The 16,501-nt window shown below is 47.8% G+C and overlaps 1 protein-coding gene across 1 annotated transcript in view; it reads right to left on the bottom strand.

The window, feature by feature from the left end:
• Nucleotides 1-12,550, bottom strand: part of SPSB4 (splA/ryanodine receptor domain and SOCS box containing 4) — an 88,446-nt gene extending 75,896 nt beyond the window's left edge. Inside the window, exon 1 of the mRNA XM_050779723.1 lies at nucleotides 11,902-12,550. The gene's annotated coding sequence lies outside the window, so the exon portion shown is untranslated. The remainder of the gene's footprint in view (nucleotides 1-11,901) is intronic.
• Nucleotides 12,551-16,501: the final 3,951 nt, after the last annotated feature.

Genomic DNA, 16,501 nt, shown 5'->3' with positions numbered 1-16,501 from the left:
GCAAAGACTAAAGGAAATCACTAAGACAACCCTGTGAACAAAGTTCCTGGGAACCAGGGAGCAATCCTACCCTCTTCCTGGTACCTCCTCCACATGCGTCTCCTGCAAAATGCTGATCCAAGAAGGTTCACCTCTTTCAAAGAGGAACCAGCACAGGATATAGTCAAAGATGCTATAGAAGAAAGAAAGGAATAAACGAAAAGGACAAAACACGGCAAACCAAGCAAACTCACCTGAAAAAAAGCTGTCACAAAGCAGATAAAAATGGGAACCAAAGTTGTAAACTAATTTTATAATTGATTATTTCAGAAGGGAGACAACTAGCATGGGCTCAACAAAAGATTAAATCCATTTTCCCTAGTTATAAAGGTAATCTCCAGAACTAAAAATAAAAATACACATCTTGCAAATACAAACCTTGAACACAATACAAAATAAAACAGACCATGTACTGAAAGATTTTGTTTGAAAGCAAGAGAGGCATGAAAGCATGAAATATGATAGTAAAACTAAGACCAAAATATTAACCATGTCATTAAATGGCTGTAGTAAACTGCTAAAAAAAGATTCTAAGACTGGGGAACAACACAAAACCCCCAACCATATGCTACATATGAGAGACATTCCCCAAAGCAAAGTGATTTAACAATTTTGAAAATAAAGGAAAGGCAAACACATAACAGGGAAGTGTGAACTCAAACTAAGCAGGCACTGTAATCTTAATATTAGGCAACTAAAGTTGATTTCAGGACAAAAGGCTTTAAGTGAGACAAGAACACTTAATAATAATAAAGAATAAGATCCACAGTTGAAGACTGAACTCACCAAATAGCCCCAAAATTCAGAGCAAAAGCAAGAGGAAATATAAGGAGGGACCTTAGACAGATACACATCAGAGGCATATAATTTTAATTTCCCTCTTCTAGCTCATGATGGACCAATGGACCAAAATTAAGTAAAGACATAGAAAAACTAAATTACATAATTAATAAGACAGATCTAATTAGTGTATTCATCAAATTCTATACCTTGAAAACAAAGAATGCATGTTCTTTTCAAGTGTTCATGGAACCGTCAAAAAAATTTTCTGGTATATTAGGTCACAAATGAAACTTCCAAAAAAGCAAAAATAATACAGTATCTGATAACACAGAAGGAAAACTAGAAATTAATCATAAAATTAGAGATCACAAAATCCTATCACTTGGGCATTTTAAAAAATTCTTTAAACAACTTGACTCCGACTCAGATCAAAAAGGAAATCCATACAGAAATTGCAGAATATCTGCAATACAACAATAACAAAAAGCATTCCATATACTAGAGCCTGCGGGATGCCTCTACAGCCGTTCTCAGAGGAAATCATGGCTGGTATATTTATGATATTAAATTTTTAAAAATGAATGGAGCATAATAAAATAGGGAAATAATAGAACTAAGCAAAAACTCAAGAGCTGGTTCTACCACAAAAAACCAAACCAATAAAACATATAAACTATTAAAGCTAATCATGTAATGTATCATATTATATTATTATATTACTATTATATTAATCTATCATGTTGATAGTATGTACCCTTGATACGATATAATGAAATAGCACTTTACCTCTATGGGCATCTTCCCCAAAACTCATAACCTCACTCTAATCATGAGAAAAACAAAGGACAAATTCCATTTGGAGGCCATCCCACAAAATACCTGACCTAACCAGCAAGGTCATCAGAACCAAAGTCTGAGAAATCATCATAGTGAAGACGGCCCTAAGGATACCTAACAATTCCACGTAATGTGGTATCCCAGATGGGATCTGGAACAGAAGAAGGATATTAGGAGCCAGGATTGGTGGCTCACACCTGGAATCCCAGCACTTTGGGAGGCCAAGGCAGGTGGATCATCTGAGGTCAAGAGTTCAAGACCAGCCAGGCCCAACATGGTGAAACCCCATCTCTACTAAAAATACAAAAAAAAAAAAAAATAGCCAGGTGTGGTGGCACACGCCTGTAATCCCAGCTACTTGGGAGGCTGAGGCGGGAGGACTACTTTAACCCTGGAGGTGGAGGTTGCAGTGAGCCAAGATTGTGCCACTGTGCTCCAGCCTGGACAACAGAGGGAGACTCCATCTCAAAAAAAAAAAAAAAAGAAAAAGAAAGAAAAGAAAAAGGATATTAGGCAAAAACTGAAATCTGAGGAAAAAAGGAAATCTGAAAAAATATGTTAATAATACTAATAACTTAACTATAATATTAATTATTAAAAGAAGTTAATAATTATTAATACTGGTTCATTAGTTGTGAAAAATATACAATACTAATGTAAGATGCTAATAATTGGGGAAACTAGGGTGGTAAATGGCGTGACCATATGGGAACTCTCTGTACTATCTGTTTAGTTTTTCTTTAAATCTAAAACTATTCTGAAGAAATAAAGCCCATTAATTAGAAAAGCTTACATAAATGTCTAAATTTTAGGGAATACAAAAAAAGGGCAAAAACTAGAATTCACCTCTTTCTCCTACTCATTAACCAGATATAAACATTGTCATCTTTCGGAGGAATTTTGCTTTATTCTCTTTTATTTTGTTGTTGTCTACAAATTATAGTAAATTTTATTTTTAAAAATTGGTATAATGGACCTTTATTTAGATTATTACACCTAAAAATTATGTAATTAGCATTTTAACATATTACTAAATATACTTTAAATGCATGACTTAAGTAACTAAATTTTTAAAAACACATAAAACATAAACCATTTAATCATTTAATGGGGGAGAAGACAGAAATCTGTAAAATAATAAATGAATATGGGAAATAACAAAACGGTGTAGCTAAAAGCACTTGTAAAAGAAGTTAGACTTGTTTGTTGTTTTAACATAGGAAAAAATTTGCAACACACCAACAAATATATGACACACTCCTACAAATGAATACAAGTACAAAATGTGAAAAGATATCAACAGTTTACACAGAAACAAATGGTTTCTTTGAAAAGATACTCAATGTATACTGAAAAAGAAATGAGTTAGAACTCCATTGAAATGCCATTTTTGTCTATCAGATTATCAAAGGTCAAAAAAATGGATAACGCATGCTTGGAGAATGTGTGGAACAAAAGACAGACTCATACATTACTAAAATGGATATAAACTGGTTTAGCCTCAGCAAATGGCAAATTAACACCGTCTTTCAGAATTGCAAATGTGCAAACCCTTTGACCTAGCAACTCTACTTCCAGCATGTATTCAGATGTGTTCTCAAATGCACAAAACTACCTATGTACACAGCACATGCATACATACGCAGCACTGTTTCTAATAGCAGCCTGGGCTCAGAGAGGTTGCATAACTTGCATAACCTGGGGTCACACAGCCAGGAAGTGGCAGGACTGGGATCAATCCCAGAGTCACCATATGACAAGCCTGTGCTCTTATGGCTTCCTCCATGTTGTTTAGAATAATGCCTTCTCCACGGCAATGACTATAACCAGCTCTGTGTGGCCCACACAGAACATTTCTAAGGAAAACTGCTTTATCTTTGCACACAACCATGCCAACTTTGGAGTTGCTGTTGTTGAAAAGACACTTACACGTGTTTGAAAGCAACAGCCAAACAGCAGCCCCAGGGGAGACCTCTTACTAGTACTTGGCTTGGCCCATACTGGGTCACTGAGAGCACAGTGCTCTCCTTTGCAATCATAGTCTCAAAGTCTCTGTCTCTACCAGAGGCAGGCAGAGATCCTGAAGGGCGCTCACACTGTGGTGTGACAAGGTGGGCATGTAAATAGACAGCCCCTTTGCTGCTCCCCCAGTACAGGGCACACCGCAGAGTGCTCACGTCCATGAATGGCAAGCCGTTAAGGGAAACTAGCAGCTGGGCAATCTAATGAAGGACAGACCTGGATGTGAATCCGCACCTGTCTGTTGGGCCCTAGGCCAGGCCTTAACCTCTCTGAGACTAGTTGGAAGTACTGCTAACTATGTGCTAACCTTGCCTGCCTTGGCAAGTATCAGAGCAGACACCTGTAAAGTCTGGCACATCACAGGGCTTCCAGTAAGTGGTGAGTGCTCTTTTAAATTGTGGACGTCCTCCAACATTGCCATCTCACCACTTGAATGTGCCTTGCTATGAACTGATTGTGTCCTCCCCAAATTCACATGTTGAAGCCCGATATAGGTTGGATATTTGTCCCTGCCCAAATCTCATGTTGAGTTGTAATCCCCAGTGCTGGAGGTGAGGCCTGGTGGGAGCTGTCTGGGTCATGGGGGCGAGTCTGTCAAGGCTTGGTGCTGTCTTAGGGATAGTGACTGAGTTCTGGAGAGAGATCTGCTCATTTAAAAGTGCGTGACACCTCCCCACCCTCGCCTCTTGCTCCTGTTTTCACCATGTGACATGACTTCTCCCCCTTCACGTTCTGCCATGATTGTAAGCTTCCTGAGGCCTCTCTAGGAGCCAGGCAGACGCCAGCACCATGCTTCCTGTAAAGCCTGCAGAACCTTGAGCCAACTAAACTTCTTTTCGATATAAATTGCTCAGTCTTAGGTATTTCTTTATAGCGATGCAAAAATGGCCTAACACAAAGCCCCAGTGTGACAGTATTTGGAGGTAGAGTCTTCGAGAGATAATTAGTCCATGAGAGTGAGTTCCACCTCCTCTAGGAAGCCTGCCCGGATCCAGTAGGCCTCCAGGGGCCTGCCCTGTACCTCTGTCCACCCTTGCATCAGTCAGGGGGGACATCTTTCAGGCCTTACTGATCTGCTTTTCTCTACCTTGAGGGCATTCCTCTGATGGCAGGAAGCTTTCACCAGCACTTCTGTGCTCCCAGCCACTGTCCCACTCCCTCCATGCAAGACACAAGCCTGGTACTTTGAACATGGGGCAGAGCACACAGAGGGACTGTGGAGAGGTTGTGCTGGGCTTCAGGGAGGGCTCATGCTCTGTTCTTTTTCAGAGGATGAAGCAGAGAAAGTGCCAGGGCTAAAGTCAGGATATGGGGACATGAAGCCCAGTAATGCCACTATCACAGTTGGACTCCCACTCCTGAGCAGCTGACTCTTGGCTATATCCAGTCTGCTCCTTTATTAGCTACTGCTTTGCATCCTTCCCTGCTTCCAACCCTCATTTATTTGTTCAAAAAATGCTTAGTGAACACAGTGCCAGGCACTGTGCAGCTGAGAGCGAGGGGCATAGCAGTGGCCAACTCAGGCTCATCCCTGCCTTCTCTCTCCAGCCAGAGGGAGTGGCCACTTAGCACATTTCTCCTCTCCTCTTCTCCACCACAGCACACAGCACTGGGCCAGGCACATGGGACATACAATAGAATCCACCTTCCTGATAGGAATACCATCATCTCTCAACCCCGTAAGCAGCCAGCATCCTGAAGAATGCCAAAGGGTGCCTCCGTCACTTTCCCCCAAAACCAAACTTAATTTCCTACATCATGCTTGGATGGGGATGCTTAATGACATTATCCGGAAGGATCTGCTCTGGGGCTTCAATCACGGCTGATCAAGAAAACAAAAACTCTAATTTGCTAATTGCCATTCCCAGGACCCTAGCAGATGTTCCTACCTGACAGGGGAATGAGGAGACACGAAGTGGCAATGCCACACTGTTTAAGGAACCTCATTAGTTTGAAAAATATGATGCACAGTCTTCAGAGGCCTGGGACCCAAAATCACAGCCACAGAGGCCTGTCTGGCTGAGTTCAACAGGCACGAGGTCTGCAAGAAGACATGACTGCTGTGGGGATTGGTAGTGACTGCGTGAAATGCCCTTCTCTCTATGTGGCCTCTGGCTTTGGACTTGCCGGAGCCAGAGGTGGGGGCAAGTCTCCTTCTTTCATCTAGCCAGCAGTAATGATGCTGGTCTGGGGATCTCAGGCTGCTGAAAAGCATAAGACTCAACCACTTTCCCTTAGGGAGACAGCCTACACCGAAGGGGTCAGACTCCGCCACAGATCTGAATAATGACAAAGACTGTAAAAAGAAATCCACTTAGATACCACTGGAATTCCTTTATAGACTGCACATACCTTTCAAATATATACTACAGCACTTGTAAAAGTACAAAGTTGATCTAATCACGCTCCTGCTCAAAATCCTCCACAGGTTCTCTGAGGCTTTCAGGATATTAGATATTAGTGACTCTGGGGAGCTCCCCAGCCCCCTGTGCTCTCACAGCCCTTATACTTGTGCCCACCACAGCACTTATCACAAGGGGACATGATGTCTGTTTGGCTGCCTCCCTCCCATCGGACTGGGGCCACTGGGGAGCAGGGGCCGGGTCTCTCTCATCAGAGTCCCCATGGGCCTGGCTTAGAGAAAGTGGTGGGTGAATGTCTATGGAATGCACAAGGATGAACAAATGAAGAAAAGCAATACACTGCCTTAGAAAGAACCAACACGTAAGAATGAACTGGGAATGCAGAGCACTATGAGCTCAGACTATTTATTTCCTGTCTTTATTTTTCAATTTTTAGCTCTGTGCAAAGGTACCAATGATAGGTGCCTGACCTTAGTTTAACTGGAATGTTTTTAAGATTTTTCTTGTGCAAATATTAAGTAGGGAGGCTGTTTTATTAAAGATGCTCATTCAGAATGAACCCACCAACAATGAATGAACTAAAGAACCCCCAAGGTTCTGTTCATAGGTGTTCATTAGCTTTTCCCTGCTATACACACATGGAGCTCAGGCTACAACTGGCTGGGCAAGCCCTTTCTTCCCCAAGAGCTCACAAAGAGAGCCATCTGTCCAGTTCCAGGTGGAATCATCTCACGCCTGTCTTCCTGTAGTGAGAATCAATGAGGTTTCCCTGAGCCTCTCCTTCTCCTGGGGTTTCCATGGGAATCCTCCCACGCGTGACTGAGCCAGGGGCCCCCAAGGTGCAAGCTGGGCTGTCAGCCAGCAAGGAGAGCAGCGGATGGGATGAAGGAGGTTTGCTAGGCTGTGACCAGGGCAGCAAGCTCTGCAAGGTCATTTGAAAGAGACGTACCACTGAGCCAGCGAGGCCACGTGCAGTTCCGGCCAGCCTGGTCACTGCAGCTGCCCCTGTGCCCAGAGGCCTGCCCCAGGCACATTTGGAGGTTGTTTGCAGGGCAGCTGGCCTCCCTGAGGCCCAGCATGTCTGGGCTGGGTCAAAGCATGAAGGGAGAAGATGGGGAGGGTGCCATTTAATGAAGCCCTCTGGGGAAAACGATGATGAAAACATGATAAGGTTTGCGTCCAACCCCTCATTTACCTCCCAAGATGAACTTTCCCCACTTGGTATCACTCTTGTCTGGAAACAGAATGCCTAAAAGAAAAGCAGAACTATTCATGCCTCTGGCTTGAGCTAGGTCATAACAGGGACCTGCTGGGATTTCTGAAGATCCCTCTGTTAAGCCTACAGTATCTCTCGGGGCATTTTTGAGATACTAAGGAGGAAAGTAGAGAGCATGAGAGGAAGAGAGGAGAAAGGGAGCAGGATCGGGGAGGGAGCTGCTCCAGCCCCAGGAATCTGTACAACTTGCGCATTTCATAGAATGCAGATAACAGGTGGATATCTCCTAAAGGTAGACAACAGGTGCAATGTCTCTGTGGCCCGCAAACCGGGCCCAGGCCCACTCGCTTCTGGAGAAAGCAGAGCTCCAGTTCACCGCACATGACATTTCACAAGTTTAAAGCTCAGATGGATGACTTTGGCACTGCTCCAGCATCTCCCACCACACATATGAGCACACTGAAGTGTAGAGCGTACCACAGCAGCTTTCCTGTGTCCTCCTGGCTCCAGGGTCTTCCTGCCTACCCCATCAATGGGGCACCCCCAAGTCCATAGCTTCAACTTCAGTTTCTGCTTCTCACTCTCTCTCTCCATGCATCTTCTCTTATGACCTGCATCTCCAGCGCCCTGCAGACACTCTCAAGCCGGGTCTCCAGTGCTGCCTTCACTCTCCTCAGCACAAGACCCACCTACTAGAAGCCACTGGCCAGCCCTGCCTGGGTGTTCTTTCAAATGACCTTGTAAGGCCAGCTGACCTCTTTCCATCGTAAGCCTCCTACCATGGACACACCCACACTCTCAGCCCTGTGGGACATCTGTGGTCCATGGGCACCTCGGAATCTGTAGGTCCTGGGCTGAGCCTGGCCTCTTCCCTCTCTCACATACCAGGTTCCTCTCCATGTCACTGTTCCTTCCATGGATCCCGTCTCTCAGTTCCCACTACCCAACCCTCTCACCTTTCCCCTAGTTCAGACCTTGCCTGGATTACTTCACTGGTCTCTTAGCGGGTTTCCCTGACTCCAGTGTTTGCCCGCCAGCCCCCTCTCCATGCTGCCAACGGGTAAATTTGACCAAGACACCCACCAATCTCTTCATTCAACCCTCCAGGTGGTTTCTTCGGAGAGAAGCTGCACCTTTTTGCTTGGAACCCAGGGGCCCTCCAGGCTGCTCTTATTTCTCCCACACTGTCTGTCATCACTGCCCACCTCAGACCCATCATGCCAGACTCTCCTCGTCAGCACATCCTGGGACCCTTCCCATCTTCTCTGACCTGGCTGACATTCTCTCACTCCCCCGCCCCTTCTAGCAGAAGCAGAACAAGACACCCCTCCATGGCAGCCCCCCAGCCCACTGCATCCTCTTCCCTCTGCCCCATTATGTCCTATTCCCTATGTCCCACTGCACCCTCTGCCCTCCATCCCACTTTGTCTTCATCTTAGCTGTTGATTCCTGCCGCTATCTCTTGCACCACATCTGCATTTCTTGGTGGAGCCAGCACCCAACCAGCCTTTATCTCCAATACTCATACACAGCCTTGTACCTGTTACCTCTGGTTACATTAAGAAGTGCTTGTCAGACTGAAGAAGGACTAGCCACTCTACACCTCCAGCATGGTTTGCCTTTTTTTTTTTTTTTTTTTTTTTGAGATGGAGTCTCCCTCTGTCACCCAGGCTGGAGTGCTGTGGTGTGATCTTGGCTCTCTGCAAGCTCTACTTCCCGGGTTCACACCATTCTCCTGCCTCAGCCTCCCCAGCAGCTGGGACTACAGGCGCACACCGCCAGGCCTGGCTAATTTTTTGTATTTTTAGTAGAGATGGGGTTTCACCATGTTAGCCAGGATGGTCTCGATCTCCTGACCTTGAGATCCGCCCGCCTTGGCCTCCCAAAGTGCTGGGATTACAGGCATGAGCCACCAGGTGTATACGTTTTAAATGGAGTAAGTTCTGAACTCAATGTGTAAAGCAAAAATCACACGCAATCTGCACTGCTTAGGAAAGTTCTTCTCAAGTTCCACAAAGTTCATGATAACTGGTTTGAGGTATACCACTGTCTTTCCCAAAGGACACGCTACCCACAACTGTTTTTCCTATAGCCTCAAAACAAATCCCTATTTCTTGAACTGATCAGCAGCAAATAAATTAGTTGGCTTATGGAGGAGCCATGTTTGATTAAAAATGTGTTGCTGGATTTTAAATTTTTTATAGTTGATCTTTTCTTGCCACAGATGGTCATGTTCACATAAATCAAGAGTATGTACTATGTTCTTATATAGTACATATATAGGCAGAGACTTCTGGTGACCTCGGTCTAGGGCCTGGCACCCCCTGATTTTCATGCCCGAGACCCTTCACTCCTGTATCAACAGAGAAAAAACTTTTTGAGAGCATGGATGTGTGACAACAGGTTGGGCAGCTCAGGGGAAATCAAGTAACTCCCGTATGGTGAGTTGTACTAGGTCTTTCCCCAAAAGGGCAAGGAATTCTGCACTGGCCACTGCTGCTTGGCCACTTTCTGGGATAGAAATGAAGCCCTTCCAAGGACAGGTCTATATAAATGATGAGGAAGTTTCAGTTGTATGAAAAACTAGGAGGAAAAATATTCTAGGCAGGGGGAACAGCAAGTGAATGAGCCTTTGGAGTGTTGGAGTAGAACCAAGAAGGCTAGGAGAGTGGGTGGCGGGGGAGAGGAAAATGGTGATGAAGAGGTGGAGGAGGGCAGCACCAGACCTGAGGATCCCTGGGATCATCTAGATTTTACTCTGTGGCAGCCTTAAGGAGGTCTTGAGCTAGGGAGAAATGTGATCAACATTTTTAAAAGATGCTTCTGATAAATGGTTATGATTACTTGCTAATTTGATACATTAAAAACAAAATCTTTTAATTTTAACTTGCATTTTTCTTATTGAGATAACGCATCTTGTCATATGTTTCAGTATCATTTCTATTTTATTTTGCGTATATAAATTGTGTCTTTGCTCATTTGATCTTTTGTTTGTTGGCCTCAGGAATCTTTTACATATTTAAAGAGATGAGCCTGTTGTGATAGGAGTGGCATATGTCATATGTGACAGTTTGTCATATATCTTTTGACTGTTTCTGGTGATTTCTTTTCACTGTAGATTTTATTTTTATATCATTAAACGTATCTTTAAAATAAACAAGAAATACAAACTGGAGAGCTACTTGGGTAGAATGACCAGTAAGTTGAATTTTGTTTGTGGTTTGCCAGAGGTGGCTTAAATTCTTTTCATTACAATTTTTAAAGAATGTTTTAAAAATGGAATAAATTAGAGGGTATGTGTCTCAGAGGAATATGCCCTTGGGTAAAGGATGTTTATATCATGCTTTTACACATTTCACGTCTTCCAGACTTAAGCTCATCAAATTGCGGGGGTGGGGGGCGGGGCGGGGGCAGAAAGTGGGTGGGAGGATAGAGGGCTCAGAGTCTGAGATAAGTGAACTCCGATCTTCATCCCCCAACCCCTCAAGGAGGAGGGTGGGGCGCAGACCAGGAAACCAAGCTGGGGGAGGTTAGAGAACTTGCCCAAGGTCACACCACCAGCTGGTGGTGAAGACAGATTTGAACACAAGCCTGACTCCAGAACTGAGAGCTCTCCACCTTCTCGCGACAGCGGTACAGAAGTGCCCTCCTCTCCTTCCTATCGGCAGCAGCCTGCGCTTGGCCAGGGGCCGGCGGGAGCAGCCACTCCCCCGGTTCTCCCGCCAGTCAGAGGTCGGGGGCTCGACGTCCCCTCCTGGCTTGGAGCCCCTGGCACTTACAGAGCGACCAGGGCGGACACATTTGCCGCGCTCAAGGCTCTGGCCCCCTACCTCCTTCCCAGAGCCCGGCGCCCAGGGTTTCCTGAGCTCCCAGCCCCCTCCCTTCCCGAGCATAGACAAGTTTGTCTTCAAGCAAGGCCAGGAACTGGTCCCCGAGTCGCTCTCGGGTCAGGGGACCAGCCTTACTGCCCCAGCGTTAGGAATAAACGGTAACAACAGCCACCGGTGCTTATTGCGTGACCCGTGCTTTACTTCTACCTCTCCGAATACCCCGGACGAACAGACAGGACAATAATCCCCAGGAATTATTGTCCCCATTACACGGACGAGGGAACTGCTGCAGCTCCGGAAAGTTGGATAACAAGCTTGGGCTCGCAAAGCTAATAATACTACTAGCTAACATATGATTGAGTGCTTCCTGTGTGCCCGGCACATGCCTACCTACGAGCACCATCCCATAGATCTTTCCAATACCCCTATAAAACATGCACAATTATTCCCATCCTACGGATGAGGAAACAGAGGTTTGTCGCCCTGTCCAAGGTCACCCAGCCAGTGAGTGACGGATCCTGGATCCAAACCCAAGCGGGTGAATCGGGTGGCAGTTTTTTGTGCGTTGTCCACTACGCAGAGAAGCAAAGGGCTTAGAGAACCCATGATACCAAGGGCCGGGCCCCAAACGCCCCAGGGCTGAGCGCAAATCAACCTTCTCGAACTGCCACAACCTGCAGAGAGGAATTCTCGGGGACTGGGACGCCAGGAGCGCCAGCTGTGTCGAGCGCTCACCCGCACAAAGTCCGTGCAGCCGGATCTAGGCTCCCGGCCCCCGCGCGCCCCTCACCAGGAGCTGGAGAGTACTCACCATAAACGAGAGGGCAAGCGCCTCTTCGGGAAGAATCCCCAGCGCTGGCAGGTCCTGGACTCCCGGGAGAGGAGTCTGCTGCCGCCGCCGCTGCCCACTCAGGGGCGCCCGAGCGACCCGCGAATGCCCGCTCTCTCCCCACGGCCAGGGGCGCGTCCTCACGGCTGATGCCCGGCAGCAGCGCCCCCTCTGCGCTGCAGGATGGCCTGGAGTTAGGAGCGTTCTTCGCGAAGTTGGAGCTCAGGCGCCGGGGGTCGGGCCTGGAGTGGGGAAGCGTCTTACTGAGGCGATCCTGGGGGCGCTCCAAGGCCCGCGCTTTAGCCGCTTGGAAGCTTGGCGCCTGACCCGGAGGGCGACGAGTCCCGCGCTCAGGGCGCACGGGCCGCGCCTCGGCCGCCGGCCCCGGGCGCGCCGGGCGTCTTCCCCAGCGTCCTGAGCGCACGCAGCGGAAGCAGCAGCTGGGGCCCGGGCGCGGAATGTGGTGTGTTCATCGCCCTCCCCTGGGGCTGGGCGCCTTTGTGCGCGGGGCGCGCCGGCAGCCACGGCCAGCTCTGGATGCTGCAGCCGCCGCCGCCTCCCCCTCCTCCTCCGCCGCCGCCCGCTCCCCGCCTTCCCGGCCGGCCCGGAGGCTGCAGCTGAAAGCCGATCTGGCTGAGCTCATCCCTGAAGGCCACTAATCCAATAGCCGCGGAAGGCGCGGTCGCTGGGAACGCCCCTTCCCCCACCATCCCGCGCCCCAGCCGTCCCAGCCCGGGCCGCTGCCGGCGCCGCCACCTTCTCGAGGCCACCAGCTGGCGGGAGAGGGAAGTGGAGCCCGCGCCCGCGCCCCTGTTCCGAGGCGGCGGCGCGGTCGCCATTCACTCACCCGACCGCTCGCGCGCTCACTCTCTAGCTCTCGCACTCATTCATGCGCGCGGGTCCTCCCGGATTCATTCAAGCGCGCCTGGAGCGCCAGGGTGGGTGCCCCTGACGGGGAGTAGACACCCAGTCGCTAGGCAGCTTTGGTGCCTTTACTCAACGCACGTGGGAAATAGCAGCCGGGAGGAAAAGAGGGTGGTTTAATATCCACCTTCCTCGGACACACACATGTCCACACTTTATTTTTGAGATCAGGCTCCAACTCATCTCTTAAAGTCCAATTTCATACCGCACCTGCTCCAGGAGCGTTCCTCGCCCACTCGAGGCGCAGAAAATCGGTCTCTTTGCTCTACCAGCGCTGATGGTGGGCTGCGTCTTTGGGAGCCTGAACTGAGCGTTGAGGAAAAGGGCGTGGCCAAAACAGAAGCCGCCAGGGAGCTTCTGGTATCTGCGCTTCCTTGGGGAAATTGAAAGTTCTTGTCTTGGTGGCTCTCGTCTGCCTCCCAGAATTGACTTCAGGTCCATTACGCAGTCATTTGCTGACCCAATCCCTCTCTGTGCCAGGTAAGAGGCAAAGAGTAGATGCAGAGTGCCCATTTCATCAAGGACACGGAAAACAAGTAAAGACAATCCAACTCTGTGAAGGAAACGTTTTGAGAGAGGTTCTGGGGCGAATTTGTCAGACTGGAAAAGGCAACTGGGAATGTTTCCTAGTAAATGTGTCTACATGAATTAGCTCCTGGAGGCAGGGGTACAACATGGTCACCTGGAGAGCTACCTATCACAGCACAGAGCCTGTGCTATGAGCAGAGGGAGTATGATGGAGCTGTAGGGATGGATGGTGTCTAGGGTCTTGGGTGGGGACTGTATCAAGAGCTTGACCTTCCCCATCACTTGGGGAGGCCTTTAACCAGGGTAGTGATGTTGTCGGATTTGCATTCCAGAAAGACCTCTTAGCAGCCAAGTGGATGGGTGGATGGAGGAAATCAGGTTGGCAGCTATTGTAATAGTCTAAGCATAAGATGATGCTTTATGAACTAAGATAACCATGATGAGGTGACAAAAGTATGTATTGACATGTATGCATTGTACTTATTCTAACGTTTCATCATTGTTTGCATGTCTGCCCCTCCTAAAACTGTGAGCCCCCCCTGGAGGGCAAGTATAGGTACCTCACACATCTCTGGATGGCCTGCACCAGCACAGGATAGATGCTGAGGACAGTGAATGTCATTTGAACTGCCCTAAGTGACAGTGCTAATCTACATCCACACTTGGTGTCTTTCCTTCCTACCTCCTATTGACAAGCTCCTGGAGCACCTCTGCTGTGAGCTACTGTGGGGGTTATGGATGTGGCTGGGGAGCAAGAAAAGAAAATTTGTGGAAAGAAGCTCAGAAGCAAAGGAAAGTTTAAAGAAGATGTTCATGCTGATGGTTTCTCTACCAATCTGGTTAACAGGCTGGGTGTGTGTGTGCAGGATGCCTGTTGCTTCCACAGTTTGCTGGGAAGCATCACAGTAGCTTCAAGGACAAGGGAGGGAGGGAGCAGTGGCCATAATTTGAGAAAACAACTCCCCTCTCCCTTAGGGGCTCCAGTTAGGTTCACCACACTGGCCTTTCCCAATGGGATGATGCCCCAGGCACAAAAGAGTGGTCCAAAACAGGGCCCTCTTGTGTCCCTGTAGACCCCCAAATCCTCCAGCCTCTGGATAACAAGGGAAACAACTTGCTATTTGGGGAGAAGCCAGGATAGCCTGGTTACTAAAATTCTTTAGATTGCGATCAGCAGCTTCTACATGGCCCCCAGTGATCCCTCCTGGTATGTACTCCCTTGTGTAAACCCTTTCCCTTAAAGTGTGGGCTGGACTTACTGATTTGCTTCTCACTAACAGAATACAGCAGAGGTAATGGGATGTTCCTTCCAATATTAGGTTATAAGAAGACTGTGGCTTCTGTTTTGAGCATGCACTCTTGCTCTCTTTTGGGATCACCCCCCTGGAGAACCCAGCTGCCATATCCTGCAGCGGCACTGTGGAGAGAGGCCCTATGGTGAGTGACTGAGACCTGCCGATAACCACACGAGTGAACTTGGGAGCAGATCTCTGCCCCCCCAGCTGAGCCTTCATAGGAAACTACAGCCCTGTGTGATGCCTTGACTGCAACTTTATGGGAGATCGTGAATCACCGAAACCAACTACCTGTGCTCAGATTTCTGATGCATGGAAACTGTAAGATAATAAATGTTTGTTGTTTTCATCAGTTAAATGTTGGAGCAATTTGTTATTCAGCAGTAGATAACTAATACAAGATGTTCTTAACTGTCCAAGAGTGAGTCTAACTCCACCTGTGAAAAACTAGCCACAGTATTGCTCTAAAGAATGTGCAGTATTGCATCCGCATAGTCAGACAGCTCTGGGCTTAAATCTCAGTTCCAAGCCTTTGGGTCCTAGCTTTCTCATTTGTAAACAGGAACAGAAGAATGTCTCCAGAGTACAATTGTGGGTTGTAGCTTGTCGTGTAGTAGGTGCACAATAAATCTTTTTCCTTCTACTTCTCAGGAGTAGACCAAGCTCTGTAGCATTTGTGGGATTCTTGGACTAAGGCGGAGTAATGCCTGGGGCAGAAGGTGCAGTAGGGAGCTGCTGGAGTCAGGAGTCCAGAACCCCTTGGATAAAGCAAGGCTGTGACCCTCACTCCTCCTGCCTTTCTCCCACAAGACATGGTATACAGTCTACTTCCCAGTTTTTAGCTATTGAAATCTTGGACTCCTTCTCTGTCTTGCAAAAGTACTTACCTTGGTTTTATAGAAGTTGGAGGAAAAACTTTCAGTTCTGAGAAATTTTGGAGCTTGAAGCTTGCTCCAAGGAGGTCTGTGGCAACATAAAACTGTGTTGTGTGAGGTCTGAATGTCCTCTGCCCACCCCTCAGGAGCAATCGTGTTTGAGCCCAGTCTGCCATGCGGCATTGCCCATCAGGTGCTCAGCTCTCAAATTCTGTTCCTCTCTACAACCCAAACATCACCATCTCTTTCCCCAGCAGCGAAAGCAGCCCCCTCACCTCTACTCTACTGCTCGGCTCTCTTCATAAAGGAAAAACCACCCTTGCCACTCCCTTCAGAGGTACCCCATGGCCCACAGGATAATGGTCACGCTTTTTCATGGAATCTGGCTCCCTGCCTACTCATCTAGTTTCACCTCCTCTCGTTTGCACTCTGGGCCAGGCCACACTGGGGCCCCCTTCATGCTCTTTCTTCCTGCCACAGGCCATTGTACATGCTTACCTTTCTTTCTGGTACAGACTTTCCAGGTAACTAACTCATACTTTGTCTCTCTGCCTATATACATGTTATCTCCTCCAGGAAGCCTTCCTAACACCGCAGGCACAGCACGGTGCCCTCCTATGTGCATCTCAAGACTGTGCTTGCCTCTCTCACAACCCCAAGTCCCACTGTTGTGGCCTCCTTTCTTGTCCCTCACCCCAAGATATGAGCTCTTCCAGGGCAAGGCTGTCTTTTTCATTTTTATACCTGTTACACCCCCAACCACATTTTCTTCTTGCTAATTTGTCAAAGCAGAAAGCTCCACAGTCTTCCCAAATAGCCCAGGCTGGGTTAAGGGCCCCTTCTGTAAGCCCTACCACACTTTGTTGCTTTACATTTGTCATAGCACCTTGAAAACCTTTGAGGAATTGTCAGACTCTCGCATTGCATGGTGACTCTTTGGGGCAGGATTGTGTCTGATTC

The sequence above is a fragment of the Macaca thibetana genome, chromosome 2 (genome assembly GCF_024542745.1).
Source record: "Macaca thibetana thibetana isolate TM-01 chromosome 2, ASM2454274v1, whole genome shotgun sequence".
NCBI lineage: Eukaryota > Metazoa > Chordata > Mammalia > Primates > Cercopithecidae > Macaca > Macaca thibetana.
The sequence above is the reverse complement of the archived record's forward strand: the minus strand, read 5'-3'. Positions and strand labels throughout refer to the sequence as shown.